At 44.9% G+C, this 15641-nt stretch overlaps 1 protein-coding gene across 1 annotated transcript in view; it reads right to left on the reverse strand.

Moving 5' to 3' along the window:
* Nucleotides 1–14364: 14364 nt before the first annotated feature.
* Nucleotides 14365–15641, reverse strand: part of HOMER2 (homer scaffold protein 2) — a 102360-nt gene continuing 101083 nt past the window's right edge. The window contains exon 10 of the mRNA XM_082198732.1: nucleotides 14365–15488. The gene's annotated coding sequence lies outside the window, so the exon portion shown is untranslated. The remainder of the gene's footprint in view (nucleotides 15489–15641) is intronic.

Below are 15641 nucleotides of genomic sequence, written 5' to 3' on the forward strand. Positions count from 1 at the left end.
CAGAAAGCAACAATTCCACCAAAGTTGGGATGGGAAGAGGGGGGGAAGCAATCACAAAAAAGCAGTAGTAGATAGAACTAGCAATTTAACTCCAGCTGAACGTTTCAAAATAGTGTGAGCTTAGCCCACTGGGAGAGGGGAAAAGTGGAATCAGCAATGAAATAGTGTGAGGTTTGGGACTGGCTGCTAGCCCTGAACTTAGAATCATAGAATCGTAGAGCTGGAAGAGACCACAAGGGCCAGAGTCCAACCCCCTGCCAAGCAGGAAACACCATCAGAGCACTCCTGACATATGGTTGTCAAGCCTCTGCTTAAAGACCTCCAAAGTAGGAGATACCACCACACTCCTTGGCAGCAAATTCCACTGTCGAACAGCTCTTACTGTCTGGAAGTTCTTCCTAATGTTTAGGTGGAATCTTCTTTCTTGTAGTTTGGATCCATTGCTCCATGTCCGCTTCTCTGGAGCAGCAGAAAACAACCTTTCTCCCTCCTCTATGTGACATCCTTTTATATATTTGAAGATGGCTATCATATCACCCCTTAACCTCCTCTTCTCCAGGCTAAACATGCCCAGCTCCCTTAGCCGTTCCTCATAAGGCATCGTTTCCAGGCCTTTGACCATTTTGGTTGCCCTCCTCTGGACACGTTCCAGTTTGTCCTTCTTGAATTGTGGTGCCCAGAACTGGACACAGTACTCCAGGTGAGGTCTGACCAGAGCAGAATACAGTGGCACTATTACTTCCCGTGATCTAGATGCTATACTCCTATTGATGCAGCCCAGAATTGCATTGGCTTTTTTAAGCTACCGCGTCACACTGTTGGCTCATGTCAAGTTTGTGGTCAACCAAGACTCCTAGATCCTTTTCACATGTACTGCTCTCAAGCCAGGTGTCACCCATCTTGTATTTGTGCCTCTCATTTTTTTTGCCCAAGTGCAATACTTTACATTTCTCCCTGTTAAAATTCATCTTGTTTGTTTTTGCCCATTTCTCTGTCAAGGTCGTTTTGAAGTGTGATCCTGTCCTCTGGGGTGTTAGCCACCCCTCCCAGTTTGGTGCCATCTGCAAATTTGATCAGGATGCCCTTGAGTCCATCATCCAAGTCATTGATAAAGATGTTGAATAAGACCGGGCCCAAGACAGAACCCTGTGGCACCCCACTAGTCACTCTTCTCCAGGATGAAGAGGAACCATTGATGAGCACCCTTTGGGTTCGGTCAGTCAGCCAGTTACAAATCCACTGAGTGGTAGCATAGTCAAGACCACATTTTACCAGCTTCTTTACAAGAATATCATGGGGCACCTTGTCAAATGCCTTGCTGAAATCAAGGTAGGCTATATCCATTGCATTCCCTTCATCTACCAGGCTTGTAATTCTGTCAAAAAACGAGATCAGGTTAGTCTGACATGACTTATTTTTCAGAAATCCATGCTGACTATTGGTGATCACAGCATTCCTTTCTAGGTGTCCACAGACTGTTTGCTTAATGATCTGCTCCAGAATCTTCCCTGGTATTGATGTCAGACTGACTGGGCGGTAATTATTTGGGTCCTCTCTTTCCCCCTTTTTGAAAATAGGGACAACATTTGCCCTCCTCCAGTCTGCCGGGACTTCGCCTGTTCTCCAGGAATTCTCAAAGATGACTGCCAGTGGTTCTGAGATCACATCTGCCAGTTCTTTTAATACTCTTGGATGCAGTTCATCTGGCCCTGGAGACTTGAATACATCTAAACTAGCCAAGTATTCTTGTACTATCTCCTTAGTTATTCTGGGCTGTGTTTCCTTTGCTGAATCATTTGCTCCAAATTCTTCAGGTCGGGCATTGTTTTCTTTATCGGAGAAGACTGAGGCAAAGAAGGCATTGAGGAGTTCAGCCCTTTCTGTGTCCCCTGTTTGCATTTCACCATCTTCTCCTCTGAGTGACCCCACTGTTTCTGTGTTCTTCCTTTTGCTACCAACATACCCATAAAAGCCTTTTTTGTTGCTTTTAACCTCTCTAGCAAGCCTGAGTTCATTCTGTGCTTTAGCTTTTCTGACTTTGTGTCTACACGTGCTGGCTATTTGTTTGAATTCCTCTTTGGTGGTTTTCCCCCTTTTCCATTTTTTGTACACATCCTTTTTTAATCTTAACTCAGTTAGAAGTTCTTTCGGGCCCCACTCTTGGGGGGCAAAAAAAAAAATTAAAGGAAAAAAACCTGGATGTACTTTGATAAGATACATATTTTGTTATGTGCAGATGGCTTTAAATACCTATTAGGTCCATAAATTACCATATAGCATATATTCAACTGAAAAAACAGCGACAATTTGTTGTTGACAAAGGACAGCTGGACATATAAAGAGCCCCGTTACCTTCAGTAGCTGAGGGCCTCATCAAACCTAAATCTGGCCCTGTGTGAAGGGCTTGCCTTAAACGGTCTCTGCTTATTCCACAGGTGACCTTGAAACAACTAGGAAGTTCCTAACCCATGGCCATTAAGTGAAACAAGCTCGCTATCTTTATAAGTGCAGGCTTCCTGTTCACTTCCTTCACAGAACTGGTCCATAGCTGTCAACTTACAGATTTGAAAATAAGGGACCAGCAGCCTCAAAAATAAGGGATCAGCAGCCAAAATAAGGGATTTTCTGAACACAGGTATGTTCAACTTCTGAGCCCCTCCGAGCCAAAGGCAGAAAGCCCAGCCAGCAGCCGAACGAAGCCTCAAGCGGTAGTTCCCACAGCGCAGCAACCCGGCAAAGGGGACGCAGCAAGGAAAACCACCTCTCCACTGGGAAGCGCTGAGCAAAGGCAAGTCCCCAGGCAATGCGGCCGATTTGATTGGCACAAGGGATGCAAGCTCCACCCCCCAGTCGTTCTTAGACTCCTTATTGGGTGAGCAACGCAGCCAAGCAACACAGTTGGAGCCTCCCTCCTCCTTGGCCGGCAGGGAGGGAGGGAGAGGAGCTGCTTCCTTTGAAACCCGGGAAATTTAAGGGACATCATCAATAAGGAACAGCAGCGGGACACAGCGCTGGGATAAGGGAGTTTCCCACCAAATAAGGGACGGTCGACAGCTATGAACTGGTCCCTCCTTCGAAGTGAATGGGGAAAGTCTTGTGAAGAAGGACTCTGAGCGTGAAAGTAGGGGCACAGAAGCTCAGATGCACGGGCAGAATGTGGCCCTCCATGACTTATCTGGCTCTCAAGAATCTCCCCTCAGTGACCCTGCTCCTTCAGCTGCTGCCTGTCTCAAATGTGTCCCTGAATCAGGGCATTTTTTTCAGCCGGAACTCACCGAAACTCTGTTCCGGCACCCATCAGGTGGGCGCCATTGCCATTATAACAGAACAAGGGAGGCATTTAAAGTTCTGGCACTTATTTTTTAAGAAAAATAGCACTGCCCTGAGTGTATGTAGAAACTAGCCTCCTTTTTAAAGGTAACATTCACATTTGTTTCTGTGTCCCTGCTTACCATTCACTTGTGGCCCTCAGAAGGGAGTGCGGCCTTGAGGCTGGGAAAAAAATCCCCACTTCTGATCTCGATTCTTGTACCTCAGGTTAAGTACTTAATTCATTCTGGAGGTCCGTTCTTAACCTGAAGCTGTTCTTAACCTGAAGCACCACTTTAGCTAATGGGGCCTCCTGCTGCTGCCGCGCCGCTGGAGCATGATTTCTGTTCTCATCCTGAAGCAAAGTTCTTAACCCGAGGTAATATTTCTGGGTTAGCAGAGTCTGTAACCTGAAGTGTCTGTAACCTGAAGCGCCTGTAACCCAAGGTACCACTGTACCTACAAATTTGTGGCTACTGCCTTCCATGATTTCTCCTTTCCTCTGGTAGAGTTTACGAACAAAAGCAAATTAAATAAACCAAAGACAGAGTGCCTAATAGAATTTCCTAGAAGAACAGCAGCAAAGATTAATAATGCTGAATTTATAGAAGCTGAGAGATTAAAATAGAACCAGGCAGCATATTAAAATTCACTGCTAGGAAAGGAGTTGGTAATGGCATCACTGACTTAGGAATGCAGAAACACTGGCGGGGGGAGCGCACTGCCCCCAGCACCATTGGGGAGGGGGGTACATTTGCGGCTGCCCCCCGGACATGTGCCACATACCCCCTCACCGCACCGGGCACAACGCCCCCAAAGACAGCGCGCCACGCCCGTGGGATGTGCGCCACGGGACGCGCACCAGCCATGCCCCGCCTGCTCTCCGCCCCTGGTGCCAGAGCATGCAGCTTTGCCACTGTGTAGAGAGCGACATTATATGCCGTATTTTCCGCTCTATAAGACACACTTTTTCCCTCCTAAAAAGTAAGGGGGAATGTGTGCGCATCTTATGGAGCGAATGCAGGCTGCGCAGCTTTGGCAGAAGCCAGGAGAGCAAGAGGGATTGGTGCGCACCGATCCCTCTTGCTCTCCTGGATTCAGGGACAGCCGCCCGAAGCCTCCTGAGCGCAGTGGGAATGCTCCCGCTGCGCTCAGGAGGCTTTGCGTTGCTTCGCTGGAGAGGTGCTTTCCCTCTCTGCGCAGCGCCCTTTCAGCGAAGCGGGAAGAGAAACAGAGCCCCTTCCATTTCTCCCCCCGCTTTGCTGGAGAGGTGCTGAGGAGAGGGAGAGAATATTTTTTTCTTGTTCTCCTCTAAAACTAGATGCGTCTTATGGTCGGGTGTGTCTTATAGAGCGAAAAATACTTGAGGCCCCATGGAGAGCCTCAAGGTCCATAAATAGCAACACCCTAGTGGTCCCGGGCCCTAAGGAAGTCAGATTAGCCTCAACCAGAGCCAGGGCCTTTTCAACACTGGCTCCGGCCTGGTGGAACGCTCTGTCTCATGAGACCAGGGCCCTGAAGGATCTGATTTCTTTCCGGAGGGCATGTAAGACAGAGTTGTTCCGCCTGGCCTTTGGCTTGGAGCCAATTTGATTCCCTCCCCCTCTTTCTATTTCTTTTTCCTTTCCCCTCCTGTGATGAGGCTGCATTTTAATATTTTAATGTTTCAATATTTTAATGTTGTATTTTAATCTTGTTTTTAAGTTGTATTCATTCAACTTGTTTTTATTATTGCTTGTTAGCCGCCCTGAGCCCGGCCTTGGCTGGGGAGGGCGAGTTATAAATAAAAATTATTATTATTATTATTATTAGGTACTGAAGTTCTCACCCTGGGCCAGCAGGGGGATACTGTAGATAGTTATGCAAATGAAGGATCGAAAGTGACGTTCAATGATTGGATAGTTTTAGAAAGTTGCTAGAGTTACGTTGTTCTGGAGCTCTATATAAGCAGGCTGACTGAGCTCTTCAGTTCAGTTCTGTTCTGGCTTCTGAATAAACAAGAGCTGTTTGAAGAATCGCTGTGTCGTCTGATATGTTCACCCACAACCTAACAATTATTATTATTATTATTATTATTATTATTATTATTATTTAGCTCAGTATCGTCTACACTGACTGGCAGCAGCTCTTCAGAGTTTTGAACAAGAGTCTCCTAGCCCTACCTAGATTGAACCTGAAACGTTACACATGTAAAACACTGAGCTATGGCTCTTCTCCATTGGAAGTACTTTTTATATGGCTTTTTCCTCTTTAGATCTCCAGTGAATGAGCAACAGCACCTGTCATAATAATAATATATTGCTAAAAAGTAGGGGGAGGGTCATATCGTTTTGCAGAAAGGCATAATTGCGATGGAGCACACAGGGCAAACTGATGCATTTCCTACCCCTGGAACTCACCAGCACAAGTACAAAATTAATAGCAGATGAGATAGCCAACAGAGCAAAGATGTAAAAAGGGGGAATTACTTGGGAGTTCTGGATGAACAGGTGCTTATTTTGTTCCACACCATTAGAGAAAATGCGGCACGTTCCATCTCTCAGTCTCACCAGTTCCCTGTGCAAACATCTATCGCAGACAAGCTGAAAGTTATAATTAGATAAATGGTGATGATACACATGCTGGGTCTCAGATCGATGCTATTTAAGGACACACACAAAGAGGTTGGTGTGCCAGCCTGGGATCATCCGTGCTTTTGTTTTATTTCATGCATTTCTACCTAGCTTTTTCCATCCTGGAATGGGGCTCCCAAAGCAGCTTACAGAGAAGAGTTCAACCCAGTACAATTCAAGCAACAATAAGAATAATGAAAATTAAAAAGGAAAGAGTTCAAATTCAAAAGTAAAACAGGAAAGGTAGATGAAACCACAAGCAAAACATTACAGCTGTGCTGTATTGTCAAATAAAACTCTACAGCAGAGAGATTCACTCCAATTTATGCAATTCCTTCCATTACATATATGGAGCTCTGTGGGTTGCAAAGACACTTCAGTGGAGAATCTTTGCATATGCAATGGAATATGATTTCAAAAAAGTCTAGGTTCAAATTCTTCCCTGAGGTATATACTCAACAGCCCTTTCACTATAGATTCAACTGATCAGATTGACTCCAGATTTACTCTGGCATTTCCCATATAAAGTTTGGGTTAAGATTTCCTTATTTGCCTAGGCGTTTAATTTTGTTCCAAAGTTAATTTCTGCTGCTTTGTTTTTATAGTTGCTTTGGTTCATTCGACGATACGTCGTTGTTTATATGATCATTTGATTGGTTGTTTTTATGTGTTGTATCTGAATTGATGAAAGGTGGACCATAAAAGCTTTAATTCAATAATTAATAAAGCATGGGGAACAAAGGTGTATTCCTAAACACTTATTTACTGTTAAATTTGTATCCTGCCCTTCCTCGCAAAGGAGGGCAAACAATGAGGAATAAAAGAATAAAAACCTATTATAAAACAATTCTAATACAGAAGCAGATCTCAATTTAAAAGGCTTTTTAGAAGAGGAAGATTTCCAGCAGGCGCCAAAAAGACAGCAGAGATGGCGCCTCTCTAATATTTAGGGGAATGTTTTTCATGTCTAATACTCATTCAGGGAATTCCAAAGGGTGGAAACCATCACACGTAGGGCACAATTCCCGCATTGTGCTGGATGGACATCCTGGTAAGATCAGTGGTGGCTGGTGCTCATTGACTTGATAGGGCGGAAGGTCTGGAGACCAGCAGAAGGTGGCGCCAGAGCCAACCAATCCCAGTTTTGTTTCCATCCCTGCTGTAACACTGAGACTGAGGATGAGGAAGAAGCTGTCAGCCAGGGCCGCCTCCTGGACTGGTTTGAAGTATGAAGACAAGCAAGTGCGGGGCTGGCTGAGAGCTGACTGAGGATGGCCAGGTAGTGCTCACTTGCCCTAATGGATGAGCCTCCATTGGGTAAGACGGTGTCCTCACCTGCAGAGCACAGTGATCAATTGGCTATATAAGGGATCAGGCAATCTGGTCCCAAACTGTATGGAATTAATAATAATAATAATAATAATAATAATAGTCAATGACAAACCTAGACAGCATCTTAAAAAGTGGAGACATCATCTTGCCAACAAAGGTCCGTATAGTTAAAGCTATGGTTTTCCCAGTAGTGATGTATGGAAGTGAGAGCTGGACCATAAAGAAGGCTGATCGCCAAAGAATTGATGCTTTTGAATTATGGTGCTGGAGGAGACTCTTGAGAGTCCCATGGACTGCAAGAAGATCAAACCTCTCCATTCTGAAGGAAATCAGCCCTGAGTGCTCACTGGAAGGACAGATCCTGAAGCTGAGGCTCCAATACTTTGGCCACCTCATGAGAAGAGAAAACTCCCTGGAAAAGACCCTGATGTTGGGAAAGATGGAGGGCACAAGAAGGGGGCGACAGAGGACGAGATGGTTGGATAGTGTTCTTGAAGCTACCAGCATGAGTTTGACCAAACTGCGGGAGGCAGTGGAAGACAGGAGTGCCTGGCGTGCTCTGGTCCATGGGGTCACGAAGAGTCAGACACGACTAAACGACTAAACAACAACAACAACAACAATAATAGTAATAAATTAATTATATCCCGCCCCGCCCCCCAGCTGAAGCCGGGCTCAGAGCGCCCAACAACAGTAAAAATAACACAGTTTACATAAAATCACAATCAATTAATTGAAATACATTCTAAAATCAATTCAGAGTCAAATTAATGGCAACCATTGGGCTAGAGTTCTACGAGGATTACAGAAGGAGAGAGGGGGTCAGACTGTGCCTTAGCCAAAGGCCTGGTGGAACAGCTCTGTCTTGCAAGCCCAGCGGAAAGATGTCAAGTCCCGCAGGGCCTTAGTCCCTTGTGACAGAGCGTTCCACCAGATCGGGGCCATGTCCGAAAAAGCCCTGGCTCTGGTTGAGGCCAGCCTAACTTCCCTATGGCTCGGGATCTCCAAGATGTTTTTATTTGAAGACCATAAGGTCCTCCGTGGGACATACCAGAAGAGGCAGTCCCGTAGGTCCTCCCCCACAACAAACACTCTGTGAGGTGAGTGGGGCTGAGAGACTTCAGAGAAGTGTGACTAGCCCTAGGTCACCCAGCAGCTGCATGTGGAGGAGCGGAGACACGAACCCGGTTCCCCAGATTACGAGTCTACCGCTCTTAACCACTACACCACACGGGCTCTCAGAAACGCTGTTTACCTTCCCGCCAGAGCGGTAACTATCGTATGTAGGAGAGCCCAATTCGCACATTTGCAAAAGAAAACCCCACAACAACTCTCTCTCTCTCTCTCTCTCTCTCTCTCTCTCTCTCTCTCTCTCTCACCAACAAGTTAGGAAATGGTACATCTCTGCTCCAAAGTAGGAGGAAGAGATTTTGAGTCTGTCAAGCTGGGAGACCTTTCCTGCTTTTGCCTACGAAGCTGCAGCTGCAGCTTTATCCCAATCAATATTATTAAAGAATGAGTCATTGGAATCCTCCTCCTCCTCAATCACCGTCTCCATCTCCAGTGCCCAAGAGCTGCAGAGGTGGCAACAGCAATTACACGCCACCCTCTGCTCTTCTCACCTAGCGGAAACTTTCGCTGCCTCTCTCCTGACAAGCCAATTAAAATTAGCATCGACGTGAGCTGGAGGTGCCGGGCAGGGTGTGCGGAGAGGCATTTCCCACAGAGCTATAAATTGACCTAAAGATCGGAGCAGCCCAAGGATTGCTTTTAACATGCTGGCATGCACACTTATGGGGGTTCGTGTCGCAGCAGGAAAACGGAACACAACACAGACTATAGCCACTTCTTTTTAGTATTTGCTATTTATTGGCCACTGCGGATGTTCGCAGAGGGGTTTTACCTGTAAGAGAAACAGCGCAGCTGGCTCCCATGCCTGTTGACTCGGGGACAAGTCCAATGACAACAACAACAACAATTTATTATTTATACCCTGCCCTCCGGCTAGGTTTCCCCAGCCACTCTGGGTGGCTTCCAACAAAAGATTAAAAATACATTAAAACTTCAGTCATTAAAAACTTCCCTAAACAGGGCTGCCTTCAGATGTCTTCTAAACGTCAGATAGTTATTTATTTAGTTGATATTTGATAGGAGTGCGTTCCGCAGGGCGGGTGCCACTACCAAGAAGGCCCTCTGCCTGGTTCCCTGTAACCTCGCTTCTCACAGGGAGGGAACCGCCAGAAGGCTCTTGGCGCTGGACCTCAGTGTCTGGGCTGAATGATGGGGGTGGAGACGCTCCTTCAGATATACTGGGCCAAGGCCATTTAGGGCTTTAAAGGTCAGCACCAACACTTTGAATTGTGCTTGGAAACGTACTGGGAGCCAATGTAGGTCTTTCAAGACTGGTGTTATGTGGTTTCAGTAGCCGCTCCCGGTCACCAGTCTTGCTGCTGCATTCTAAATTAGTGGATACTACAATGCTCAGTAGGGATGAGGGTGGCGCTGTGGGTTAAACCACAGCCCTTGGTGAGAGAGAGAGAGAGAGAGAGAGAGAGAGAGAGAGAGAGAGAGAGAGTTGTTGTGGGGTTTTCTTTTGAAGATGTGCAAATTGGGCTCTCCTACTGAAGGGACGCGGGTAGCGCTGTGGGTTAAACCACAGAGCCTAGGGCTCGCCGATCAGAAGGTCAGCGGTTCGAATCCTCGCGACAGGGTGAGCTCCCATTGCTCGGTCCCTGCTCCTGCCAACCTTGCAGTTCGAAAGCAAAGTGCAAGTAGATAAATAGGTACCGCTCTGGCGGTAAGGTAAACAGCGTTTCTGTGCGCTGCTCTGGTTTGCCAGAAGCGGCTTAGTCATGCTGGCCACATGACCCGGAAGCTGTACGCTGGCTCACACCCTGCTCATATCTTTAATGTGCCCTTAAGACAGTATTTGTGAGGAAAGAGACAATGGGGAGGTTTCCCACTTTGACCTTGCAGAGAAATCTCTGAGGTCAATTTGTTCAGGACCTTTTCTGTGGGGTTTCAGACATGTGGTTTATATATACAGTTATGAACATTATATATATATATATATATATATATATGCAGGTTTTGGTGTCTTCGGGTGTCTTCCCGTGTAAGAGTCGGGGTGTCTGTGCGACGTTTCGACGAGGTCTCACTCGTCATCTTCAGGCTGGTGCTTTCGACGTGAGACCTCGTCGAAACGTCGCACAGACACCCCGACTCTTACACGGGAAGACACCCGAAGACACCAAAACCTGCATTCCTGTACCCGTGAAAATCTACGAAAGCAAATATATATATATATATATATATATATATATATATATATATATATGTGACCTTAAAATTCTTATAACAACTACTTATTAAATTTATATGCCGCCCTTCATCCGAAAACCACTGGGCACTTCACAACATAAAAATACAAAATGAGAACACAAAACAAATAATAAAAACAAGATCAAAACCAACAACCCTACCTCCCAGAGTCACAGAGTTCCCAAGAAAGAGGAATTTATTGTTAAACCACTTTAGAAATTGCAGCTCTGTAAAGGTAATAGGGGTATCCTGACAACTCTCAGCACTCTTAAGAAGCTACAGCTCCCAGAATTATTTGGGGGAAGCCATGGTATAAAAGTGCTTGTAATTTTTAGTGCGACTAGGGTGCAATTGGCTTCACTTAAAAAATTGCATACTGCCAAAGCCTTCCCACATTTTTAGACATCTATTGCCACTTCACACCTGCCCATCCGAGGTCTAAGACCAGAATGACTATAGCCTATCACATATAAATACGAGTCTACTTAAAATGTGAAGACTGGGGTGCGTACGTGTGATATTCTAAAAATGTGTGTGTGTGTGTGTCCCCAAACAACACTATTAATACAACTTGGTAATAATAATTGGTGCATGTTTGATGAGAGCACAATTGCATAAAGCGACTTGTTTTCTGCCTTGCTTTCTGTGTAGAATGAAAAAAAAAAGTATTTTGTCAAACTTTCCCAAGCTGTCTTAGTTTTGAGTGGGTGATTTGGTATACTATAATTAGGAGCTCGTTTCGGAAATGTTCCTGTAGGCCACCATCACCGAGCGCTGCTGTATCCATAGCAACAGCGGTTGCCTGGATTCCTCCAAGAAGCTATTCGGTTCTTAAGAGGGAGGGCCTTCGTTCTGACGTTGCTGTTTACATTCCCCCAAAGGCTTTTCCTGGCTCGGAGACAGCCATGCCACAGCTTTGCAGAGGAGAGAACATTATGGCAACAGATGACGTGAAATGGCTTTTTCTCCTACGTTCCCCCTTGGTACCTGGCTAAGTGTGAGCAACATAATTCTATTTCATGCTGCCTGCTTTGGGATGCTTAGACGGCGACAGCTCATAAAACAGAATTCGCCAGGGATGAGTCAAGCGGAAACAAGTGCACATCCGCCCCATACATTTAAGCACACTTACGCCACTTTGGGACGCAGGTGGCGCTGTGGGTTAAACCACAGAGCCTAGGGCTTGCCGATCAGAAGGTCGGCAGTTCGAATCCCCGCGACGGGGTGAGCTCCTGTTGCTCGGTCCCAGCTCCTGCCAGCCTAGCAGTTCGAAAGCACGTCAAAGTGCAAGTAGATAAATAGGTACCGCTCCAGCGGGAAGGCAAACGGCATATCTGTGCACTGCTCTGATTTGCCCGAAGCGGCTTAGTCATGCTGGCCACATGACCCGGAAGCGGTACGCTGGCTCCCTTGGCCAATAAATTGAGATGAGTGCTGCAACCCCAGAGTCGGCCATGACTGGACCTAATGGTCAGGGGTCCCTTTACCTTTACGCCACTTTAACAATTCTGCCTTTCAACCCACCCACCCCCATAATTCTGGGAAATGTAGTTTCATAGGGAACTCTGGGAGTTCTACCTCTGGAAGGGTAATAGGCATATCTAAGCAATGCTCAGCACCCTTAGCAAAGTACAGCTCCCAGAATTCTGCTGGGGAAGCCATGACTGTTTATTGTCACTTCTCTAAATCTAACATTGAGTTAGATTTTTGGGAACAATTGTGGAAAATGTAATGTGCTGAAGTTCTCACCCTGGGCCATCAGGGGGATACTGTAGATAGTTTTCACTCAGGTCCACATATGCAAATAAGGAATTGAAAGTGACGTTCAGCGATTGGATAGTTACAGAAAGTTGTTACTGTTGCTTTTGTAGTGGAGCTCTATATAAGCAGGCTGGCTGAGTCCTTCAGTTCAGTTCTGTTCTGGCCTGTGAATAAACAAGAGCTGCTTGAAGAATTGCTGTGTCGTCTGATATGTTCACCCACAACTTAACAGAAAAGTGGATTGAAGTTCGCTGTTTGTCATACACTAAAGGAAAACTACTTGAAGATGATCCATAAGTGGTATTTAACACCAAACAGATCGGCAAAGATGTTTAAATCAGAGACAGGTAACTGTTGGAAGTGTAAAGAGGTCAAAGGGTCATTCTTCCACATGTGGTGATCTTGCAGTGTACTTTAAGGTTATTGGGAAATAATTTATAATGAACTTTAAAAAATAATGTTTAAAAGAAAATTTCCCCCCAAACCCAGAAGATTTCCTCCTGGGTATAATAGCACCAGAAGTCCGCCCCAAAAATCAGAATAACCTATTCATGTATGCGACTACAGCAGCAAGAATGCTACCAGCGCAAAAAATGGAGAACAGGTGCAGGACCAACGAAAGAAGAGTGGCACGTTAAAATGTTGGAATATGTGGAATTAGCAGGAATGGCCAGTAGAATAAGAAATCGAGATGAAAAATGGTTTAAGGAGGACTGGGAGAGAGAGAGAGAGAGAGAGAGAGAGAGAGAGAGAGAGAGAGAGAGATATTAGATGAAAAAGTATGATAAGCAGGATGCTAGTAACTTCAGCAGTAAGTAAGAACAAGAGATAAGGAGAGTAAAAGAGAAAGGATTGGAAAACTAAGAAGATGCAAGGGGGGGGGAGGGAGTGGATTATAAAAGGAGCCATGGGAAGAGAGGAAGGGAAGTCCACTAATGTTTGTACAGTGGTACCTCTGGTTGCGAAGGGGATCCGTTCCGGAGGCCCGTTCGCAACATGAAAAGAGCGCAACCCACAGCGGCGCGTGTACACACGCGCAGGTTGCGATTCGCCGCTTCTGCACATGCGCGTGACATCATTTTGCGCTTCTGCGCATGCGCGAGTGGCGAAACCTGGAAGTAACCCTTTCTGGTATACTCCCGGGTCGCCCTGGGATGTAACCTGAAAGAACGTAACATGAAGTGGACATAACATGAGGTGTGACTGTATCTTTGAAAGAAATAGAAGATATTACAATTTTGAATTGTATTTGAAATGCAAATAAATAAAATATGTGTGTGTGGGGGGGAATAGAGTGGCGTCTGTTGTTAGCATATGTCTGTCTCGAGAGACAATGCACTGCGCCTCTGGGGGTGAAGTCAAACCGCTATGCAACTATGGGAAGGGAAATGGCGAATTAGGGCTGGGGATACCAGACTGTTGCTATGTTCAGGTGGGACTAAATCACATGTGATATGCCACCCATTTTTAAAAGCGTGCTAAGAAGAAGAAGAAGAAGAAGAAGAAGAAGAAGAAGAAGAAGAAGAAGAAGAAGAAGAAGAAGAAGAAGAGTTTGGATTTGATATCCCGCCTTTCACTCCCCTTCAGGAGTCTCAAAGCGGCTAACATTCTCCTTTCCCTTCCTCCCCCACAACAAACACTCGGTGAGGTGAGTGAGGCTGAGAGACTTCAGAGAAGTGTGACTGGCCCAAGGTCACCCAGCAGCTGCATGTGGAGGAGCGGAGACACGAACCCGGTTCCCCAGATTACGTGACTACCGCTCTTAACCACTACACCACACTGGCTCACTGTCTCCCCGTCCCCTGAAATATCCACCAAACAGGGTTTTAATCCACATTGGAGCCACTTCCCTTCCCATAACATTTTACCCACTCAAAATCTATGCCAAACACACACACACACACACACACACACACACACACACACACACACCTGTGTTGCTCTTTTCCCCGAAGGCGCTGTTTATTTCAAACAGCACACTGGGGGATCAACAGCAGTGGTCTTGCTCAATTAAAGTGCTCTGCATACATTCAAATCCAGGTTGACTTTTATTTGAAGGGCAGAGGGAACTCTCCCAAGTAGAACACAAAGCAACAAGAAAGTGTAATTCAGAAAACCGGAAGTTTATCGAGTCAGGACAGAACTTTGTATTGTTGGTTTTTTAAAAACTTAAATATATGACATAAATGACTCTATAATACAGTAAAATCAGATAAAAATTACAGAAAATTCATAAAAGAAAAATGTTTTGCTTTTCCAAATATATATATTAAAAAAACCATCATTTACTGCTACTAGAAGAGATTCCACATATCAATGTTTGCTGAATATTCAGTGACATGGAGGAAGGGGACTTGTTCACAGCAGACAAGTAACAAGGTAAAAGATAATTTCACACCAATCAACCTACAATAATATCTTCAGGTTGATTAATCATATTTTATATCTGGATAAAAATATACAGTTTAATCACTGCAATGTTTTCCCACACTCTTATAATCAGTTAATTCATCTTTCACTAAACCTTACTTGGAACCATGAGAACATATTGCAAATTACTAAAGGCTCATCTTACTTTTAGAACATTTGGTATAGCAATATCGCACTAAAATACTCTCGTATTTGTTAACTACAAGGGAAGAATATATTTCAGTTCTTAAAAGTGCTCTGTACATCAACATTCAATTTCAGAATGTATCACAATCTGTAGCATAATAAATTCAAAATGCCTTTTTCTAGTATTGTCAACTAACCTCCCCCTCTCTCTGCACACATCAAATTGAAAACAATTGTGCAAGACTTAGGATATCAATTTGTACCTTTTTAGGGGGACAATATTTCTTCTTGGTTGGCATATGGCTAAAATAAAATTATTGCTAGCCGGTATTAGAAAACAGAAAACACAAGTTAATTCCCTTAACTGCCCAGATACATTTTAACTCAAAACATTTTAATAACTCACACTAGGTTTCCTAAATGCCATGGGGGCAGACCTGTGCGCCATGCTCAAAATAAGTCAAACTCAGGATTGTATGGGATCATGGTTATGATGTTAAAATGAAATATACTTCGAAGGAATTGTGCTTAGAATCATGGCCTCACATTCCAGATCCATTTAAGGTAATAACAGCTTCAATAGCCCAGAACAGGGGTCTGCAACCTTTAAGACAAAAAGAGCCACTTGGACCCGTTTCCGAAGGAAAAAAAACTGGGAGCCGCAAAACTCGTCATTATAAAAATAACTTTTTTGTCACTTTTTTATTATTTCTTTGTTTGACCCCTCAGAATTACTCCTCCTCATAGAAA

The sequence above is a fragment of the Podarcis vaucheri genome, assembly GCF_965113315.1.
Source record: "Podarcis vaucheri genome assembly, chromosome: 14".
Lineage (NCBI taxonomy): Eukaryota > Metazoa > Chordata > Lepidosauria > Squamata > Lacertidae > Podarcis > Podarcis vaucheri.